General features: G+C 39.1%; 1 non-coding gene across 1 annotated transcript; it reads left to right on the forward strand.

Moving 5' to 3' along the window:
* Window positions 1-7,969: 7,969 nt before the first annotated feature.
* On the forward strand, window positions 7,970-8,075 carry LOC140885860 (small nucleolar RNA R71). The gene has a single exon (XR_012151274.1). It is a non-coding gene; the product is annotated as a small nucleolar RNA R71 (small nucleolar RNA).
* The last annotated feature ends 2,122 nt before the right edge of the window (window positions 8,076-10,197 follow it).

A 10,197-nucleotide genomic window follows, 5' to 3' on the forward strand; every position in this document is an offset into this window, starting at 1 on the left:
CATATCGAACTATCAATTTTTTTATTTTCAACAAACACATGCTAGTGAAACTCCAAAACTTACAAATCCCGCAACTCACGTTCAAAATACTCTTATCCAAATCAATTCACACATCCATAGATCATGAGGACTTTATAAGGCAAATGGATCAAACAACGGGATAAAATACATTTGAAAACACACAAAAATCAGGTTATTTCACAAAAGAACAGTGTGTGCGTGTTTCGACCAAAAATTCATATTCATTTAAAGTGTCAATCAATTATCCATAAGCTAGATTCTGGCAACCCTTCTCCACTAGTATATTGGGCAACTGTGACTCGGTCAGAAGGACTTAATTGGCTTGTAATGTAAGGCCTGACTCATTATTACAATAGAAGGATTAAGAATTCAAAAATAAGGAGTAATTTATGCTCAACTCTAATTCCGACTCCTTTTTATTAACAATTTCACACTTCTATTTTTCAACTTCATTGAATTTTTTTCATCTTTTTTTTTCACAACTTCTTTCGCAACTCTTTTCTTTCTTTCACAATTTTTCCACCTCTTTCTTCTACCAATTTTTTTTTGTTTCTTTTCACAACTACCTTTTTCATTTCAATTCATCCACCACACCAATTCATTTTCACAAATAAAACTAGGAGCATATAACATTTTAGCATTCAAATTACTCCCTTAAAGGTAGGAAATATTGTTTAGGCTATTCAGGTAGTCAATGTAGGATCTTGAACAATGACAAATGGGGTTTATCACACGTTTAAACGCATGCTATTCGATTTTCAATAAGGCTCAAACAAGGTACTAGGGATAACATAAATAATTAGGTAGCCTGAAAGGCTCAACCGAATTTAGAAAAATTTCCTAAATCATTCCTAATCACAGTTATGCCTGTATTGCGCCTCAAAGGGTGTCCGAACTAGTTCTAGACAATCTCAATTCACAAGTAAATCATATGAATTTCAACCAGTGCAGAAAGAAGTAATCATCAGCAGTAAACGATGATTTGCAACAAAATTCAAAACATGTTCCAAAATTACTCATGTATATCTCGTGAAGGCTCAAGGGGCAACTAAGGATACAATAATTTCAATGAAAATCAAGCCCAAGGATCCCAAAAATATGCCTCATTCATTTCTATGTTTGTATGTTTTAACTCAGACTTAAGCACAATCCCAAAATATGTAGGGAATCATTCATCTCATTAGTTCACCAACAAAAATTCTTTTAAGTACGATCATGGAGTTAAGACAAAAAAAATTGCATCATTTGCCAATGTCTTTCATTTTCTTTCATGGTTTCTTGAATTTAACTCTCATCCACACAACAATTCTCCCATTACCAACCTCACACACTATTCTCATTACAAAATCCATCCCACCACCAACACAGCACACAAAACTAAACAAAATAAAAACAAAAAAAAAAACAAAAATAAAACGCATAAAAATAAAAGAAAATAAAATATAACTCAGCAACAAATTCAGCAATTTTGAAGCAAATTTCCCCCCAAAATAGGTACAATCAGTGTCCTCAATGATTTAAGCAATAAAGAAAAAGGACATGTACCTCAAACGACGACCGTCAGTGGTCGTCGCTTTCCTCAATCTCATCATCACTATCAGCAATAGGTGTCGGGTCTGAAGCACCAAAATTAGGTGGCCACTGGGGATAAGGAGGAAAAGGATGAGCCGAGCTCGCAGCATAAGGAAATTGGTGGCTCAATGCACCAGTGAATCCCATCATATAATCCATGAAAACTCCATTCCTCTGCTGAAATTGATGGAACTCCTGACGATGCTGGCGCAGATCCTCCTCAATTGATGTAACTCGGGCTTCCAAAGAAAGAGGCGTCTTAGTCTGTGGTGCTGGAACTTGTCGGGCCTCTGCTTGCGCATTCTAAGCTCGTCGGGCTGCACGTTCTCGCAGTTCACTATCAGATGGATGGCGAGTAGAAGAACCACCACCGGGTATAAGGGTCGTGGGCTTCAGCAACTCTTCAGTAGGGCTCCAATCAACACCCACTGCTTCACATAAATCAGTAATAATCGATGGCAAAGCGAGCCCCTCCCCCCCCCCCCCCCCCTCCTCGAACGACCAGTAAAAAAATGCTGAAAAGTTTCTTGAAAAATACGTCCTAAATCCATAGTCATTCCTTCAACGATGAAATACACAAGAATCGCCCTCTCCCTTGTGACCTCATGATCATGGTCAGTGGGCTTAAGTCTAGCGCAAACCAAAGTGTACCACCTCTTGGCATCACTCGTCAAATCTACCTTCCTCAGCTTGGACGGTTTAAGATCACTTCCTAAGCCTCCAGACGGCTCCCGCGACACAGATGGATTGAATAATGGCATCATAATCAATCTCCCTAGACTTATATGGTCTACTGGCGGGATATGAAATAAAGTATTAATCGCAACCAAGTCAAAAGGCACCATCTTGCCTCGCACCAACACCTTGAAGTCAACGTGCTTAACCTTCAGATTTGCATAAAATTCCCTAACCAATGAAATTACTGCTTCTTGGGGCTGCTTAACAAATTAAAGCCACTGCCGCGTGAGTACTTCATTCCCTAATAATCCCATTCGGATCAAATCCAATGGTAGTATCAAACCCCCTCTCAGGCAAAATATTCTTAGATAACAACGCATGAAAATTCTCTTCGGCCTGCTTATCCCAAAAACGATGAGCATCGAAAGTAGGGGCCGAAGACGAAGAAGCTCTAAACTTAGTTTTTTTCTTAGAAGCCATCTGTCAAACACGTAGCAGGCAAAGTACAATGCAAATTTCAAGAACATCAATCAAGAGACGTGACTCCCCCAAACTAACAACTCACGCCAAAACACACTTATCTCTTCAACGGTGACACGATCACCCACAATAAAATGCAAGAAATCCCTCAATTTGGATACAAGTCCGCGCCGCAACCTCCACTATCTCAACAACCATATAAACGAAAAAGTTGCACACCTGTGAGCAGAGGAACTTACCACTTTCTCAAGATTAATTGCAGCACGATCCGGATTTATATCTTGTTTCGACCGAGCCCAACGTCTCTTCCGTGGATTAGAGAAAAAAAATTAAATAAGAAGAATAATTAAGAACGCACAGAGGAAGAATTTAAAGAAGAGAACAAGAGTAGAGAAAAGAAAAAAAAATAGAGGAAAGAATCGAGAGTGTAATCGGCACTTTGGAGAGGAAAGAATAGAAAAGATAAGGAAATATAGGGTAAAATCAGAAGAGAGAATGAGAAAAAGAAGGAAAGAAATCGGGGTTTAAATTCAGACGGGGCGGGCACGCATAGAATTCTGCCCATGAAACTTTTTTGCGCAAAAGGACGCGCGGGCACGCCATAGAGACAGGCGCCCGTGCATAAGACTCTTTGTGCACCTATTCTGCAGAATTTTCCACGCGCGGGCGCGCCAGAAAGACAGGCGGGTGCGCATAATGCTCTGGACCATTCTTTAATTTTTGATTTTTTTTCGTGCATAATGCTCTGGAAGTTCGTTCCTGAAAAAAAAATTAAGGAAGAAGAATCAAAACGCAAAAATAACAAAACTAAACGCAAAATGAAATAAAATTAAAAACAAACAAAAAGAAAATATGGGTTGCCTCCCAATTAGCACTTGGTTTATAGTCCTCAGCCGGACTTTCACCAGATTAAGGCCGCGTCTATGAGCAAAGTACTCTCAGTACTTCGTACTTCGGTACCAAAATAGTGTTTAACCCTTTGCCCGTTCACCTTGAATACCCTTCCATCTGTACATCGAAGCTCAATCGCATCGTGCGGATGTACCTTCTCCACCGTAAATGGTCCAGACCATCTTGACTTCAATTTTCCTGGGAACAATTTCAGACGGGAGTTAAACAACAATACTTTATGACCTGGTTCGAATTCTCGAGGTACAATGTTTTTGTCATGCCACTTTTTTGCTTGCTCCTTGTAGATCTTGGCATTCTCATATGATTCACTTTGAAACTCATCCAATTCATTCAACTGTAATTTACGCAACTCACCAAAGGCTTCGATATCCATATTCAGCTTCTTGACAGCCCAAAACACTTTATGCTCTAACTCCAAAGGCAAATGACATGCCTTACCGAACACCAACCTATAGGGCGACATCCCAATAGGTGTTTTAAATGCAGTGCGGTAGGCCCATAACGCGTCATCCAGCTTGGTTGCCCAATCTTTTCTATTTGTCTTCACCGTCTTCTCCAATATTTTCTTGATTTCTCGGTTAGAAATCTCCGCTTGACCATTGGTTTGAGGATGATATGCACACTCCACCTTATGCCTGACACCATACTTAGTGAGCAAGGTATTAAAAATCTTATTGCAAAAATGCATACCTTCATCACTGATTATCACTCGTGGTGTTCCAAACCTTGTAAAAATGTTCTTCTGCAAAAACTTTACTACAACACGAGCATCGTTAGTAGAGGTGGCAATTGCTTCCACCCATTTCGACACATAATCGACTGCCAATAAGATATAAGTGTACCAAAAAGAAGGGGGAAAGGGACCCATAAAATCAATACCCCACACATCAAACAATTCGACTTCTAAAATACTTGTGAGGGATAATTCATGCCTTCTCGATATATTCCCTGTTCTTTGACACTTATCGCACGATTTGACTAAGGTATAACTATCTCTAAACAATGTAGGCCAATAAAAACCAGATTTTAGTACCTTAGCGGCAGTCCGTGTTGCTCCAAAATGTCCTCCATAGGGTGAGGAATGATATTGTTCCAAAATTTCATTTGCATCTTGCCCCGCCACACATCTCCGAATTACTTGATCAGCACAACGTTTGAAAATGTAGGAATCATCGCATAGGTAGAACTTAACGTCATGGAAAAACTTCTTTTTTCTGATGTCGGTTCAACTCTGGAGGCATAGCACCACAAGACAAAAAATTAGCGAAATCAGCAAACCAAGGAATGGAGGAAATCAGCATCCATGGTGCGACTGGCGTAATATATGGCTTGAAACATCTTATCTCTCCTCTGGCCTAACACACCACCCACTGCATATTTACTAGCATCGCACATCAGCTCAAAGGGCTCCTTCCAATCCGGCACAATCATGATGGGTGCGGTGATCAACGTCTTCTTGATCTTTTCAAAGGCATGCAAACAATCATCATCAAATATGAATGTAGAATCTTTTTCAAGCAAATTACACAGGGTTTTTTTGATTTTTGAAAAATCTTTGATGAAACGCCTATAGAACCCCGCATGGCCTAGGAAACTTCTGATGCCCTTGATATTCTTCGGAGGTGGAAGTTTCTCAATTGCAACCACTTTGGCTTGATCCACCACTAATCCATTGGATGACACTTTATGTCCAAGGACAATGCCCTCTTGAACCATAAAATGACATTTCTCCTAATTAAGAACTAAATTATTTTCCTGGCACCTCTGCAAAACAAGAGACAGATTATACAAGCAATGATCAAAAGAGTAACCAAATACTGAAAAGTTATCCATAAAAACTTCCATCACTTCCTCCACCATATCTGCAAAAATCGCCATCATACACCGCTGAAAAGTTGCAGGTGCATTACACAGGCCAAACGGCATCCTCCTGAAAGCAAACGTGCCATAGGGACACGTTAACGTAGTATTCTCCTAATCCTCTGGTGCAATAGCAATTTGATTATAACCTGAATAACCATCTAAGAAGCAGTAATAGCAATAACCAGCAAGTCTATCAAGCATTTGATCAATGAAAGGAAGTGGAAAATGATCCTTACGAGTAGCTTTGTTCAACTTCCTATAGTCTATACAAACTCGCCAGCCAGTTACTGTACGTGTGGAGATTAACTCAATTATTTTCGTTTTTTACCACAGTAATCCCACCTTTTTTAGGCACCACTTGAACAGGAGATACCCAACTACTGTCAGAAATAGCATAAATCACTCTGGCATTCAAAAACTTTAGAACCTCTTTCTTAACTACTTCTTTCATAGCGGGATTCAACCGCCTCTGATGATCAACATAAGGGGTATAAGACTCTTCCATCAAAATTTTATGCATGAAAATTGTTGGACTAATACCCTTAATGTTAGAAATTGACCAACCTAAAGTTGTTTTAAACTTTCTCAAAACTCTCAACAACTTATCTTTTTCTGCAACATACAAGTGAGCAGAAATAATAACAGGACAAGTAGAATTTGCACCAAGGAATGCATAACATATATGCTCAGGCAATTCTTTAAGATCATGAGTTTCAGTAGATACCTCTGGTGCACTATTTTCCAATGCTTCAGATTCCTTAGGACTTACCATTTTTTCTTTCGGAGCTCTGTCAAGAAATGCTTTTTGTTCATGTAGCTCCCAATCCTCATCCTTATCAAATACCTCATCCGCCACCAAACATCTTTCTAATGGATCGGTGATTCCTGCACATGAAAAAGAATTATGAGAATCAATGATTTCAATACTTTTACATGTACTTACCTCATTTGGGCCCCTCATGGTGTGATAGATATTGAAAATCACAGCTTCACCACCAACTCAAAGTGTGAGCTCTCCCTTGTGGACATCGATCAGTGCGCGTGCAGTAGCTAGAAACGATCTCCCAAAAATCAAAGGAGTTTCTTCATCTTCATCCATGTCTAAAATCACGAAGTCTGCTGGAAATATAAACTTGTCGACCTTCACCAAAACATCCTTCACAATACCCCGTGGATATGTGATACTCCGATCAGCCAGCTGTAATGTGATGGTGGTCGCCCTGACTTCTCCAAGCTCCAATGTCCTGTATACAGAAAAGGGCATTAAATTTATACTTGCTCCTAAATCACATAAAGCTCTATTTACCTTAGAACCACCAATAAAACAAGGGATAGTAAAACTCCCTGGATCCTTAAGCTTTTGTGGCAAATTTTTCTGCAGGATTGCGCTGCACTCTTCTGTCAGATTCACCACTTCATTGTCTTGCAATCTCTTCTTCTTAGACATCACATCTTTGATGAACTTGGCATAGTTGGGCATTTGTTCCAAGGCATCTGCAAATGGAATATTGATGTGTATCTTCATGAAGATGTCTAGGAACTTGGAAAACTGCTCATCAAGTTCCTTTTTTTTAAACCGTTGTGGGTATGGAAGCTGTGGCTTGTACATCGGTTTGGATTCAGATTCTTTCTTGGCTTCTTCAACCACAATTTCTTCAACCACTGGTTCTTCAACTTCCTTTTTTTTCTCTAATCTTCAGCCTCTAACTTCTTTCCACTTCTTAACTCCACAGCTTTGCACTGCTCTTTTGGGTTCACTTCAGTATTTCTGGAAAACTGTCCTCGATTTTGATCCTTTAACGCATGTGCAAGCTGCCCAATTTGTGTTTCCATAGATTTCATCATAGCCCCCAAACTGCACATATTTGTCTCCATGCTGTCCATTCGAGCTTCAGTCCTCGACATCCTCTTGTTAGATTCAGTAACAAATGTAGACACAACATCCTCCAAAGACGCTTTACCTTCCCCTTGATTTGTATTGAATCCCGGAGGGGGTTTCAACACATTTTTGTTGTTTTCATAAGAAAAGTTTTCGTGGTTACGTAAACCAGGATGATAAGTATTGGGTGGAGGGTTACCTAGATAAATTCCATAGCCTCTGGGATTGATATATTGAGCTTCCTCAGGTGGATGAGATTCTTCTATAGCAACCGACACACCTGCAGGTTCTGTTATACTTACCTTGTTCAGAGCAGCAACTTGTGTACTCAACGCAGATAGCTGTGCAGTGATGGATGTGAGAGGATCAACACTATACACTCCCTTCTTGATTCTCATAAGTTCAGATGGCCATTGATAACTATTGATTGTCATCTGTTCCAGCATCTCATAGGCCTGAATGGGGTCCTTAGCAAATATGGTTCCCCCAGCAGCAGAATCCACAGACATCCTTGTGGGCGTATTCAACCCATTGTAGAAAAACTTTATTTCTTCCCAATCTGCAAAATTATGATTAGGACAACGCCTTAACAAATCTTTGTACCTTTCCCATGCCTCATATAGCTGTTCTGAATCTTGCTGTTGAAAGGTACTGATCTCAATCTTCAGCTGGGTGACCTTGGATGGTGGAAAGAACTTCTCCAAAAATTTCACAGCCATGCCCTCTCAAGTTGTTATGCTTCGTAGCGGCAATGACTGCAACCAGCTCCGTGCCTTGTCCCTGAGAGAAAAAGGAAACAAGCGTAAACGTATTATATCCTCAGAAACACCAATTATTTTTACCGTATCAGTAATCTCTAAAAAGTGCGAAAGTGCAAGTGAGGATCAGCTGTTGCGCTTCCATTGAATTGGTTCTGCTGAACCATGTTCATTAATGTTGGCTTCAGCTCGAAGTTGTTGGCATTTATTGTCCCTCGAGCGATTCCAGAATAGGGAGTCTGGATCGTCGGCCTGAAATGATCTGTAATTGGCACCAAGGGCAATTCATTGACATTTTCTTCAGCCAAGTTAAGTTGTTCTTCTCTCCTAGCTCTTCTCAAAGCACGTGCGGTTCGTTCAATCTCTCGATCAAAGAGTAAAGAATTCGCACTTTGTGTTCTTCGCATGAACTGCAGTTAAGAACAACATCAATTTATTAGTACTTAAAATAAGAAAAAATAAAATCTCTAAATTAAAACTTAGACTAATTGGTAACAAGACTAAACAAAATCAAAAATTACTCCCCGGCAACGGCGCCAAAAACTTGTTGTGAAAAATACTCGCAAGCGTACGAGTGTCAAGTTTTAGTATAGTGATAAAGAGAGTGTCGATCCCACAGAAAGTAAATTGAAAATATTCAATACTTGTAATTAAAATAGTCTTAATTTTATCTAAAAAATTAAACATTAGAGATTTGCTGACAAATTAAATAAATAATGAAGTTTGCAAAACGCGCACACACACAATCCTTAAGAGATTATCAATCAAAGAGAAATAGTCTAGAAGTTTTGATTTCACCTGGTCTCGACAATATTCATTCCTAATTAATCTATTTTCATGAGTTCATTTCAATTAATAACCAAGAACACATAGATTATACTATTTCCCTCTCCCGAGTGCCAAATCGAATGTATCAACCACAAATCAATTCTAATATCCCTATTGAGAATCTACTTGTAATGATATGTGTAAAACAATGTTTTTTCTAGGCTCTATTAAAGTTATAAGCTCTTCCGAGTTATATAAACAATTAATAGTGTGAATTCTATTGATCCTATTCTAAATCCCCTCTCCCGAGTGCCGGATTCTGAATAAATATGACAAATCAATTTATGGTCAGTAAATTGAAAAGACTTTCAAAACTAGAATAACAATTAATTTAAAAGAACTCAAATCATTAAAATCAATAATTCATAAACATGTCTTGACCAGGCTACATCAACCTCTAGACATAAAAAGTTTAGTTCATACTCAAATTCATAGTAACCCAAATCATGCTTAATAATTCAAACATAATTCAACAAAAGAAATAAACAAAGAAGGAATAACAAAGTCGTAGTCTTTCTTCCGTGTCCGGTTGAAAAGTATTCGTCTTCATTCCAAGCAAGCTTCAAATCTCGATCCAAACTCTCACAAATTTTCTCTCACGATTATTTTGTGTATTGGCGGCTAGATAGATCTTCATTAGGTCTGAAAACTCCCTTAAATACTCCCCTAAAAATCGTCCAAACTAATACCAAAGATATCCCAAACTTTCCCAAATTACAAAAACAACTCGTCAAACATTCAGCGACGTGCGGGCGCGCATAACTCTCTGCTCGATAATTCCAACATCTCTATCACGTGCGGGCGCTCACCATTCTTGGAGCGGGCGCGCATGGCTCTCTAAAAAAATTTTACTCTTCTCTTCAGGTGACACGCGGGCGCTCCAAGTCCAGGCGCGGGCGCGCATGGAGTTCTGTCCCATCTTCATCTTTTCTTCACAATCTTGAACCATCTTTGCTCGCTTTGCCATTTTCTCGACTCCTTTGATTCCATTCATCATAAGTTCAACATTTCCTGTATTTCCTGACATCTAACATAAAAAACAGCAATTTCCACGTAATTCCGCTCGAAACCAAACCATTATCCAATAATATCAATACAAATTAAGTGCACAAAATGCACTTATCATTGTAGCAAGTTTTTGGCGCCGTTTTCGGTGAGGTATAAATTAAATTTATGTTTTGTTAATTATGTTGACCTTTCACATCC

The sequence above is a fragment of the Henckelia pumila genome, chromosome 2, assembly GCF_033568475.1.
Source record: "Henckelia pumila isolate YLH828 chromosome 2, ASM3356847v2, whole genome shotgun sequence".
Lineage (NCBI taxonomy): Eukaryota > Viridiplantae > Streptophyta > Magnoliopsida > Lamiales > Gesneriaceae > Henckelia > Henckelia pumila.